This window comes from Ptychodera flava, chromosome 22 (assembly GCF_041260155.1).
Source record: "Ptychodera flava strain L36383 chromosome 22, AS_Pfla_20210202, whole genome shotgun sequence".
In the NCBI taxonomy this organism is placed as follows: Eukaryota; Metazoa; Hemichordata; class Enteropneusta; family Ptychoderidae; genus Ptychodera; species Ptychodera flava.
Genome location: NC_091949.1, coordinates 34,358,801 through 34,372,377, shown reverse-complemented (window position 1 = coordinate 34,372,377; position 13,577 = coordinate 34,358,801).

Sequence of the window (13,577 nt, the reverse complement as noted above, 5' to 3'; positions counted from 1 at the left end):
ATCCGCTAAGTGCCAACAACTCCAAGAAATATCCACCCTCAGTTGCTTAAGTTTATGATAGGTTTATTCAAGAATCGGTGAAAACTGGGTAAATAAAGAGATTAAATACAAGGTCATTCATTGTCTTTGCCGGAGAGTCGAGGTAAATCAAGTTCAAATTAAACGGAAGAAAAGAACAAACTTCTAAGAAAAATATCTAAGCACTGCATTCAAAACGGTCCTCTATAAATATTTGGAAATTCATAAAGGGAAGTCAACTTACATCGTTGCACCTGCAGTCCTACTTTTGGCTGGAGTGTTTGTCATTTCCACGTGGCATGTCTACTTGCTTTAAGACATTGGAAGAAAATGTGTGAGTTGGCGTAATTTAATCTGTTACCTTTTAATTGTTTTACCGAGAAGTTTCTTGACCTTTGTGTCAGAGGGTCTTAAGAAAGATACAGGGCAATCATCTGAATATCTAGTAAGGGTCATAAAGGGTCAATCCACACAACAGTCTTCCACAAAATATCATGTTTTACACTAACAAAAGCCTTGGAGTTACTGATGAATCAAAGAAAGAAATATGTGAAAGAAATAAGAAATGCCGCTGGAATCCAATGTTCATCTCCTCTTTTTTGCTAAAGGGGAAAACATCGATTATGACCGCAGCATGGGCTTGAATCACTGACATATTCATTGCTGTTCATTAAATACAGATTGTGATGGTGTGATCATCGCAAGTCTAAGACAAAATACCTGCAAGATGAATGCTATTTCTATTGAGTTCTCCGGTCAAAGTGTCCATTTTCCTTGGTACATTGTTCTCACGTTTCGCGTAACCATCTTCAGTGTTGTTTCCAGGAGTTTTGTTTGGTCTCCATAGTCCCTTACACCATTAGCTCCAGCCGTAGAACCCTCAAAAGCGTTTTTTGGAGGGTCTATGCTCAAGCACGTCCAATTTGCTGCTTATAATGCGCACGCGCCATTGGTACGACACACAGCATGCTGCAACTCGCCCTCTCGTCCCCCTGTACCATTTGAGACTCATTCGGGCCTTGGTTTCTTACTGCGTCTACTTCCGGTTGCAGTATAGAAACTCATCCTTCAGGTGTATATGGCAAAATAACGATGATGCTTTGCCTTCGCCTTCCGCTACTACTTGTAGGTAATCTAGGTCTCCTGAGCCGACATCCTCAAAATTGCATCTGTCTTGTTTTGTTTGTAGTAGGCTGTGTAGTGTGAAAATTGTTGTTATATCAGTAGCTATAACCCTGGCAAAGAGATAATTTCTCATCAATTTCAGACTCTTCTAGACGTTCCGATTGTATGTCTGGTTTTCTTCAGCATCTCTGCAGGGGAAGGGAACTTTCAGAGCTGGGATAGAGTGGCACTGGGAGAGAGTGGCAACATATGTAGTTTAATTAATCCTATTTTGCTCAATAGAGTAGAGGAGAGTGAGTTCTTCAATTAGCAAAAGCATCAATCAGTAAACATGATATATTATTTTTAAAAATCGTATTTCCTCCTTTCCTGATGGTAGATAGTAGTCTATGTCAACTAAATACCTGTCACCATGGTGGAAGTTGTGCACTAGACATTGATTCAAACTATAATTGTCTTTGTAAGCCAGGCTTCACTGGACCTGACTGTGAAATTATTCGATTTCAAAAAACAGCAAGTACACTGTGACTGCTATTTACAAAAAGATTTCTTTAATCTCCGGTAAAATCGATATGAATTGCGTGGATTTGTCCTTAACATAAGGGTTTCCTTATGGAGATATTCTAATAATTTGCCATGGGCATCTTGACAAACAATAGTTCGATAGGTTATGCGATTCTACGATCAGCATTACTGTCATTCGTTTTAGCAGTGCTGGGTATAAAAATATTGATGAACATTTGGATCAAATAGACAATATTTTAGCCTTGCATACTTTTTGAAGTATGCTAAAAACTGTACGTTTCGAAAGGGTTATTTTCTTGGCATGTTTTTCCACGTCCATAGTCTTTAACTTGTGTGAACCAAGCCCTGGTCAAAATGGCGGCCAGTGTGAAGAAGAAACTGACTCTTACAGATGTCTTTGTGATGTCGGTTTTAATGGATCCCTGTGTGAAATGAGTGAGTATAGTTACCGTCGTGAAATACCACGTTTTTCCATGTTTTGCAAAAGGATGCAAGAGAAAAAATACATCTGTGTAAAGACGTCTATGCCACGAAAGATTACATGTAAGTTAACTGTGGGAACAAAATTGGTATACGACCGATTTCAAGTCTGTCCGCCATAACACGGCTAAATGTTCGCAAGATCCCCTTTATTCTGCACAATGGCATATGCCATGCAACTATTTTAGACAACCATGACTTTCAAGTTAATCAATGCCATAATGGAGGTCAATGTCACGAAGGCGTCGATTTTTACAATCGTGTCTGCAATCAAGGCTTCGAGAGGCAAGACTGTATAATCGGTATGATTTCGACTTTTATCCCAAAACTGAGTTACACCATCATAATCCAAACTTAGACATCTGAAACCATATATGCGAAATAATTCTATTTCAGACATTTATGAATGCCAACCGAATCCCTGCCAGAATGGAGGCCAATGTCAAGATGGCGTCGACTTTTACACTTGTGTCTGCATTCCGGGTTTCGAGGGACAAGACTGTGAAATCGGTAGGTATTGTATTTATATCCAACTTAAAACTAAATTACACCATAACAATCCAGTCCTCTGACATCAGAAACCTTATACGAGATAACTTATTTCAGACATTGATGAATACCAACCGAATCCCTGCCAGAATGGAGGCCAATGTCAAGATGGCGTCGACTCTTACATCTGTCTTTGCAATCCGGGTTTCGAGGGGCTAGACTGTGAAATCGGTAGGTTTTTATTTATATAAATTCGAAACTGAGTTACACCATCATAATCCAAACTTAGACATCTGAAACCATATGCGAAATAATTCTATTTCAGACATTGATGATTGCCAACCCAATCCCTGCCAGAATGGAGGCCAATGTCAAGATGGCGTCGACTCTTACACTTGTCTCTGCATTCCGGGTTTCGAGGGACAAGACTGTGAAATCGGTAGGTTTCTATTTATATCCAAATCAAAACTGAATTACACTATAACAATCCAGTCCTCAGACATAGGAAACTAAATGCGACATAACTCTATTTCAGACATTGATGAATGCCAACCCAATCCCTGCCAGAATGGAGGCCAATGTCAAGATGGCGTCGACTCTTACACTTGTCTCTGCAATCCGGGTTTCGAGGGTCTAGAATGTGAAATCAGTAAGTTTTTTTTATATCCAACTCAAAAGTGAATTACACTATCATAACCTAGTTGTCAGACATAGGAAACCTTATGTGAAATAACTCTATTTCAGACACTGATGATTGCCAACCGAATCCCTGCCAGAATGGAGGCCAATGTCAAGATGGCGTCGACTCTTACACTTGTCTCTGCAATCCGGGTTTCGAGGGACAAGAATGTGAATTCGGTAGGTTTGTTTTATATCCAATTCAAAACTGAATTACACCATCACAATCCAGTCAACAGACATCGGAAAACTATATGCGAGATAACTCTATTTCAGACATTGATGAATGCCAACCCAATCCATGCCAAAACGGGGGCCAATGTGAAGATGGCGTCGACTCTTACACTTGTCTCTGCAATCCGGGTTTCGAGGGTCTAGACTGTGAAATCGGTAGGTTTCTATTTATATCCAACTCAAAACTGAATTACACAATCGTAATCCAGTCCTCAGACATCGGAAACCATATGCGAGATAACTGTATTTCAGACATTGATGATTACCGAAACAATCCATGCCATAACGGAGGACGATGTCATGATGGCGTTGACTCTTATATTTGTCTCCGCAGTCCGAGTTTCGAGGGGTATGACTGTGAAATCGATGCATACCCCTTTTTCCCGTGCTTCAAACTGGATTTTTTCCGGTTACTAAACACCATTCTCTTGTTGGCACCAAACGAAAAAAATCTTTATCAAAGTTAAGGTAAGTGAAATGATAAATTGATGCTATATGAATCATAGTATTTCCTTTCAAATTCTAAAAGTTTGTAATTCATACAAATAACATTCGATGATGTCAATCTTAAATATGACCCTCATGGTAGACATATTTAAATTGATGTTATAATCTCGCATGAGAGTAAAAATGAACCCAGCACAGCACTGTTGCGTCTACAAATCCGAGTTTCATATCAAATATTAATCAGTTAATTCAAAGAACAAATATGCAATGTAAAAAAACTCCTTTTACTGAGTTTCTACCTTCATGATTAGTTACCAAACCCGTTTAAAATAGCCGTCTCTATAAAGATGGTAGTACAGCCTCTCGTAACTGCTTTTCATGATTTTACCGGAAGTCACCTTCTTTATATTTTGAAGTGTTACGTGCAGAGGAAAACGACCAAAAGGGTTAACTCAGCAGTTTCCGTTTAAACAAAATTTATTACGAAATAAACTAATTGCTAAGTCAGGGATAGAATACAAGCTTTTAAAGTGTACAGACTACTTATCTCAGCTGGGACGGCAAAGCTCCAGTCTCAGAGTTGTAACAGTCAGTCGGATGAATGAACAGTCCTTTGGCTTGCAGGCTTGAAGTTGCACAAAGTTCACAGTATAAATCCGCGTTGCAGTGAAGGTCTTGAAAAGTCTTGAAAATTACTACTGCTGGAGTTTCCAAAGACTTGAAGTAACACACAAGAGACACAATCCCAAATGTCTGACTGCAAGCTGTGCACGTCCCTATTTATACACATGTGCTACATAAGGGCATATAAGAACAATCTAGAACTTTTATTGACATGCTAATTACTGTTCTAAAATTATCTCTCTTGCACAACTCAGTAGATTTCCAGAACATTCCAAACATGACTAATTGAATTCAAGGTTGTGAGGTCATTAAGGGCAGTGACCTTGAGAATGTTCTAGACTAATTGAACTCAGGTCATGATGAGTGTGTGTGAAAATGACCTACATAACAGAAGCCATTATGCGAAATACTAAGTGGGTGCTGTTTCAGTACTGTGGTATTTTCTGTGTACATTTTGCTGATTAAGTGATTCAAACAGTGACTTGGCACTCAAATGTGATCTTAACTGATGTGCTACTATCTTTTCGATAACTTTGATGGAAACGGTAAGTTGGAGACGGGTCTGTATTCTCGAAGACATTTTGTCAAGTGCTCGTTTCTTGAATATTGGTGTTACGACAGCTTTCTGAGTGAATCATGAACAGCGCCAGTTTTGAGAGATAAGTTGATGATCCTAGATATGATGGTCAGAAGTTCACTTTGGCATTTCTTTATGAGGGATAGGGTCAAGTGTGTATATTTTCGACTGTGACTTTGAAATAACTATCCCCATTTCTTCCTTGTTAACAGTCTGGAATGTGGCAAATGATGATCCAGTCCTCAGACATCTTATACCTTATGCGAAATAACTCTATTTCAGACATTGATGAATGCCAACCCAATCCCTGCCAGAATGGAGGCCAATGTCAAGATGGCGTCGATTCTTACACTTGTCTCTGCAATCCGGGTTTCGAGGGTCTAGACTGTGAAATCGGTAAGTTTTTTTTATATCCAACTCAAAAGTGAATTACACTATCATAACCCAGTCCTTAGACATCCGAACCATATACAAAATAAGTCTATTTACGACATTGTTGATTTCCAACCCAATTTTGCCAAAATTAAAGCCAATGTCAGGGTGGCCTCGACTCTTACACTTGTCTCTGCAATCCGGGTTACGAGGGTCGATATAGACTATGAATCGGTAGGTTTTTGATTCATACCGTATAATATTTATCAGTTATCCGCATGAACGTATTCGATTATTCTTGCATTACCTGAGTCGATAAATCATGTGCTTAAGATTAAATTGTGGTAAATAGTGTGCTCTTAACATATATTAATTAAAAGCTTCATTGGAATTATTTGATACTGTCCACTTTTTACAATCACAATTAACGGAATTGTCATGCATATTATGGCATAATTAGATGTTCCAGTGAAATAAAAATCAATGATATAACAAAGTGCCAACAACCGAAAACGTTAATACCGTTTCAAAAAAGAGAGATATACGATGAACATTTTACAATTTTACTCTTTTTGAACGTAAATATTAGCACATGTAAGATTCCATCGTATGTGGCTCTCACAGTCACAATAGTAGAATGCCATCGCTTGATTTAGCCTTTCTGCTGGAAGCCATTGTCTTCATTTTAAAACCATGCGGGAAATACTTTAACTTTAGACATTGATAATTGTCAGCAGAATCCGTGCCAAAACGGAGACCAATGACAATGTGAAGATAACATCGACTCTCACACTTGTCTCCGTACGCCGGGTTTCGAGCTATCTGCTGTGACGTAGGCCGGTTGTGATCAATACCCAAATGTAAGATTCTTATTTTCACTATCATACGTGAACAAACAAATAAACAGCAGAGACTTTTTTTCTCTCCTTTGAACAAAACTAATAACATGAATATTGTTTTGATCCGGAAGGTGAAAGAATTTATTTGTAAGAGTCACGCTAACAGCATTAACTATAAACATCCATGAAAGATCTTTAACAGGAATTACTTACCCCTTGAAATACCTTCAAAAGTGAAATATACAGATATCAAACAATAGCCTCTTGAAACTGTCAAGAAACGCCCGCTGTATTGCGTTAAATCACCCAGCATATTTCTATTTTTGACGTCGACGATTGTCAACAAAAGCCATGCCATATTGGAGGTCAGTGTCAAGATGGCGTCGATTCTTACGCGTGCCTGTGCAATCAAGGTTTCGAGGGATCGGACTGTGAAATCGGTGGGTTTTGGATCGATATCGTGGTCAGACAAGATAATGACTTCCTCATTCTTCATTGTAGTAACATCTGAACAAACGGAAGAATAGATTCACCCTTGGTTTTGTTGATCTGGAAAAGTATTGCGCATTAAGTTCTGTGGAATAAGAAAGATGTCTAAAGATATTTGAAGTGTTTTGTTTTTTCACCCATTCGTCAATTGACCATTTTGCATATTTGTCATATCCATATTATGTTCTCTAGTTACTGTTTCCATGTCTGTACTGACATACATCACGTCAAAGAAGTTACTTTCTTAGCTGTTAAAGGCATCGATTGATTCAGATCGATTTTGTTTTGCATCACAGCTATATCGCCGTCTTGCTCCACGGACAACGGAGGCTTCAGTCAAATATGTGTTCAAGATGACATACTGCAATACCATTGCACATGTGAAGATGGATACACCTTGAATGAGGATGGAAAAACGTGTGATCTTTTCTGCAGAATAGAAGGCAGGTCGTCTGTCCAGAATATGATGTGATGTATCAGTTTTTCAAACTTGTGATCACATTATTACTGTTATAATTTTTTCCAATTCAAGGGAGAACCATTTCTTGAACATAGCAAGTGACAGAATAATCGAAACACCATAATGTACAAACTGAAATTTCAAACTTCTCAAATTTGTTGAATCCTTGCTGAAAAGGCTCGATAACTCCTGCAGTGACGATCATCGAAGATGATTAACATAGGGGAGTTTTATTCAATAAAATTGAGATAATACACTCTATCCATTCCATCATTTCCAGTGCTTTTTTTCTACATATTTCTTTCTTTCATGAATTTGGCCATTTGTCTCTGAGTGCTGCTTCTCTTTGCTTGATATTCTGAATCCAGCTATTTAAGAATGCAATTGACAAACATTTTCAGTTTATTCAATTAGCATTTATTCTCCCGCATTTGCACGCTTTAGAATCGCCGTCATCAGTGAGTGTTGTGATTGATTGTGTCCGCTACCTATTGTACGATGCACGAAAATCTTGACACAGCGCCAAAGCCGACTGTGAATCGATGGGAGGCACGCTGGCTAAAATGCGAGGGCAAGCTGAAACAGACTGTCTCTTAAGTTGGATGTCCACATACTATTCAACCGTTGGGGGCGTCTGGATTGGATTGAAAGCTTCCTATGCCAACCCTTCGGATCCGGATGCGTACATCTGGGGAGCCGATGGAACGACAGTTGGTGGATCTGGTTATCGAAATTGGAACCCGGGTGACCTGGACAACGAATCACAACGATGTGTTCGAATGATGTGAGTACAGGTAGTTCATATGTGATTTAAGAACCCTGAATGTTGAATGCTGTGTCTTTGGCAAATAATATATCGATTTACTGTTGATTAGACTTTTTCACATCGTCATCTTGCATCTGTATTCTAATGGTAAAAATATATAACATCAACCCATTGGTCTCACACTCCTTACTTGGGATATGGCCTTCTAAATATGTGCACCTCCTATGAAATTATTACCATTCTTAGGTTAAGGTTTTTCTTACTTGATTGAAATATGTGAAGACGTGGTCGCCTTCTGTTTCTGTTATTTCTTTCGTTTGTCATAGTTTTCATGATTTTAACAATTACGCCCATGCATTTTGATTCCTACGATCAGAACTGGACAATGTTAAATATTTGTTGGCATTGTCAACAACCCTTACATTTGCTCCTGTTTGTCTTATAAATATTCTTTACGGAATAATTAAGTTCACAATATCCTATAGTTCTTCGCTGTTTTTGTCGTTATGTTTATGAAACAAATTCAATGGAATGTTCAACAGCGCATCATATGACTTCAAGTTGGGAGACAGTGGCTGCTCAAATTTAAAACGCTATCTTTGTGAAGTGAACGGTGAGCATACTTTCAATTGCCTTAATTAAATCTACACTAACCTGTGTACTGTCTAGAGTTGATATTTTGCTGACTATTTTTACAAAATAAAGAAACCATATATTTCAAGCATACCTAAGAAGGCGGAATGTCAGACCATCTTGAAAGACTGACCTCACGTACAACATGGAGGCCTCATTACAAAAGTAAATACCAAGAAATTGAACATTCCCAGTTTCATGATGCTGTGAGCACTGGGAATGGGTTCCGTGTACTTGTGTTTTTGTTCAAACCAACTGCACGCTTTTTGTAATTCTTAGCATTCTCATCGACATGATAACCGAACCCCTTGCTAAGTAAAACTAATATAACATTTTTCTATCTTTTCAGCTTGCTAAATCGCCAGATCGAAATGAATTCTCGAAATTACGATACTGAAACCAAGCCTTTCCAGATATATCATTTTACGACGGTCTATTTCACGTGTATTCCAATCTTCCAATTATCCAATTTTATGATTTATATCGACATTAAGGGTGATTGCATTTTCATAACACAAATTAACAGTCGCAAGAGGTTAAAGATTTTATCTAAAGTTACACTCAATTATTCAGGATTGGAATGCAAGAAACTGTGTCGCGTAAGCTTGGCCATCACTAGTCTTTGGCAGTGAATGACAGACGATTTCATCAACTTAACTATCTTTTTTATGTACTCCTTGTTAGCGAAATTCGTTATTTCTTTGTAAAGAAGAACACTGTGTTCATAAGTGGCAAAAACAATCTATTTGTGATGAACTGTATAGAATCGTAAAGTACAGAGCAGTTATGTTGAACAAAGAGCGTAAATATAATAGTGCATATGCAATGTTTTTTCTCGTTCAGAGAAAACCCCTCTAAACACCATGTTATGTATTTGTTTTAAACTGTAAATGAAGATGTGTTGCTTAAACAGCATTCACTTATTTCACTGTACACATTTTTACTTGCCTCGTATTTCGAATATCGCGTGCTTCGTAGGATTTGATAGTAACTTGTTGATGATGTAGCGGGTCGTATAGTCATTATTTGACTGAAAGTGAACCGGAACTGTTTGAACTGAACAACTTCGAGATTCAATAATTATAAAATTACATGTTTTACATGGAAAATACCATTTTTACACAATTATGCTAAAAAATCAGTGGACCGCATAACAGTGATTTAAATATATCAATGCACCGTTCGATGATGAAATCGGTCTATTTTTTTCAGCTTTTTGCTAACTTTGAAATAAAGCGTGTGATTGTCATTTATATGTAAACTCAAAAATTTGCAGTGAATCTATGATAGAGAGGCATGTAATAAAAACAATTTTGGCCACAACAAGGGATAATGTTACCCTTGAGGCAGGAGACAATTTGCCTGCAGTAAGGAGGGAAAAGGTCATTACCCTTTGGCACATGAATAGTCCCATGATTAGGCTATCTTGATATGATGTTCGATCGATCGACTGGATGATTGACTGACAGATTCATTGATTGATTGATTCATCGATCCTTCAAGCGATCGAATGTTTGATTGGTTAATTCAAGATTTACTTGGTTGAAATCAAGTTAATTACAAGATAAAGGACTTATTTCATCCTGATAGACATTAGCAAGTATAGTAACTTGCTCAAGGGTATCATGTATCATGATCATGCACAGCTATCGGACTCCCTGTCCTCCCTGAGAAGAATAATATTATTTTCCATTCCGCGATGCTGTTTTGAAGTGGCTTTTGAAATAGCAAAAGCCTCAAACGCCATTATAGAATGATCAAAATAGACGATATCACACATTCCCGGTTTACGATACGATACAGATTTTCAAGGTCTATTCTACTTGAAATTTACACCTTGCAATGGAATCAGACTTGAGTATACGTAAGATTAACATCTAATTCAAGATTCGAGATGCAAAGTTGAATGACTCCTGAAGACAATAAAACAAATTCTCATCAGACTGGTTTTACACGGCCGACAAGGCACAAGTGACGTTAGTAAGTCGGCTACCATCAGGACGAGAAATAGACAAAAGGTAAAGTACTGCAGGACCCTTAAAATAAAGGTTAGGAAATCAATATGAGGGAAGATGATTTCTCAAACGTAAGAAAGTAACATTCTATGACATTTTTCAAAATCTGTGTCCAACTACTACAAATGAAAACTACCCTCGTAAATGTAAAATCGAATTCTTTGCCAGAAACGTCAGAGCAAAAATTTAAGTAATTTTACTCTTTACCTGCTTTATTCGTCTATAATGCGCTAGGTGTTTTTTGCCTAAATCATTTAAGGGCTGATGCTAAACTATGGTATACAAAAGGGGATTTTTGCATTTATTCATCATGAAAGGCACGCTCAAAAATAGCACAAGCCTTGACTAGCTGCGTTGGTTGTTTTACAAGTTAGCTTTAAACATGAAAGCTAAAACATGAATATTACTGTGCAGTACAAAGTACTTTGTAGCTGAAAAAATATCAAAACGTAACCAATAAAAAAACGCATTGCCGATCGCTTCGAGAGAACTAATGCTAGAGGTAAGTCTCTGATTTTTTATCCTAAGCGCGTTAGTCAAGGCTCCCAAGCTCTAATATCTTCAACTTTACAAGAAATGGCAGTACTGTTTTTATAAATTATCCACGGCGAGGCAGACGCACCAGATGACAACACCGTGTCAGAGACTCTCCGTTCCTTTAGCCTATGCATTAGATTCGGAATCAATTTTGGCAAATCTACCCCTGGAAACATTTTCTTGAGGGCATGATTAGCTTGAAATTTGAACCAGACAATAATGGTGCCATGCAATCACTAATCTCTTCCTTTGAACATACTTTCCGGGGAGCTTAGACTCTCTCAAAGTATTGATTCCCTTTTTGCTTGCGGTAATGTTATTCTTCATTCAAGAAACATCGAAATTTAGAGCGGACAATCACTACTACATTTGACTGTGAAAGGTTAGCATTCTGAACACGTGATCCAGCTGCAGGCTGCTGTTGGACGTCTCTCTTATGTGATACTCTTTTCCTCAAATTCATTGCTTCTTTGTACTTCAATTAGTGAAAAAATGAAAACAGATTCACTTTTTAACCCTGTTGAAAGTGTATGCTTAAGAATAGATGGGTTAAACTAGGTCATTCGTAGGCAACATTGCCTTAACAAAATATGAAGAGATGTGAAATCAAGTTAGATATTTGTTCGTTTCACTCGAATGTTTTAACGATCATACCCTTCTCAATATATGTGTCTTGTTCATGTTTCCCTCATTTTAAACTTTCTGTACAGGCAGCATAAAGGTAGTTCTTTCAGAATTATTGTATTTCTTAGATTGTCAAATACATGAATACCAACTTAGTCAATGACATCCTCTTGCCAACAACGCTGTTCAATGTTCTGTTAATGCTAACCACATTGTGTTAAATATTATCATCATTTGTTGACCAGGCCTTTGCCAAAATCACTTGACGACACAACACCTTGTAAAGCCATAGCAATCGTTTTGAATATTTAGCTCTGAAATGCATTGTGGAAAGTTATGAAATGTTCTAAAGCAGTAATCTCTGTTAAACAATTTTCTAGGAGGAGTGCGTACTCTTTCTTGTAGTTCTACTTTGACAAATGACTATGGTGTGTAAAAGCATTCTGGACTCATAAGTGTCACGGCAAAACAAAACAAATTAATGACAGAACACTCTGAAAGCCACTTTTATGTACAACTAATTCTGAAAGGATGATTTTCCTATTCGCATTCTGAGACACGAAGATTGCTACTTGTATATCGATAGGTACATGACCTACATAATCTTTGTAGCGATAGAATCACTGACAGTGTCTATCACCTAATGAAAGAACTACATGGAACTTCTTTGTTGGCAGTCACACAGGAACACTAGCACCTATCGTCACTCTCTATTAAACTCAATAAAATGTACAATTCCAACCACTAGAAACTGCCTAACGTCTTAGTAAGTAACCACCTTTGAAATTTCAAAACCATTGTTTACGTCATTGTATTTTGTAGCGCTGTATGTGTATAGTTAGTACCGCTCAACATGTGACGTGCCATGTTATTGTCTGTAGACAGGTATATTACGGTTTAAGCAAGGCTTTGACAACGCACGATACAGCAATACTAGTTGATCTCCATCGAGCTTCTGAGCGCTCCATCCGATGAACAAGTTGGCGGAAAGTTGAAAAATGTCGTCTTCTTAAGCCAGCTAAAACCTTGAAAAGTTTGGATTTTGTTAACAATGGCAGTACATTTATAATAACTCCAGCCGATCCTCCGTCATGTGAAAACATGCCGATTGTATTTCTCCTGCCAGAATCTCTTTGAAAGGATATGCTGGTGGATCGGCATTCCTTTCAACTCCCATCTTAATAATGCCATGCTGCCGGCGAAGTCATTTTTATGTACATAAAATAATTACAGGTTATTGACTCGTTTTAGAAGCGACTGAGGCATTTGCATTATCGGAGATAGGCCTATATTCTCGGGACATGCAGTAATATTAAAAAGGGGACAGAAATAAAGCCCTCCCTGGGAAGAAGGTGACTTTGACAGCCAAGCACGTCTGTAGTTTTGCATCCTTGAGCAAGCTACTTTACTTATATTGCTTTATTAAGAATAAAATGGCAACCTCACCCTGTGATTTGATAACAGCCTAGTAAATGCTACATAAAATCAAATAACTACCCAACCAATCAACAATCAATCGATCAATTTATCTATCGTTCGATGAATCAATCAATTTACAATCATGAAATCAAGAATCTACCAGTCTGTTAACCAGTCAATCGATCGAACAATTATGTATGTAACAACTTGGGAGATACCGTAAGCA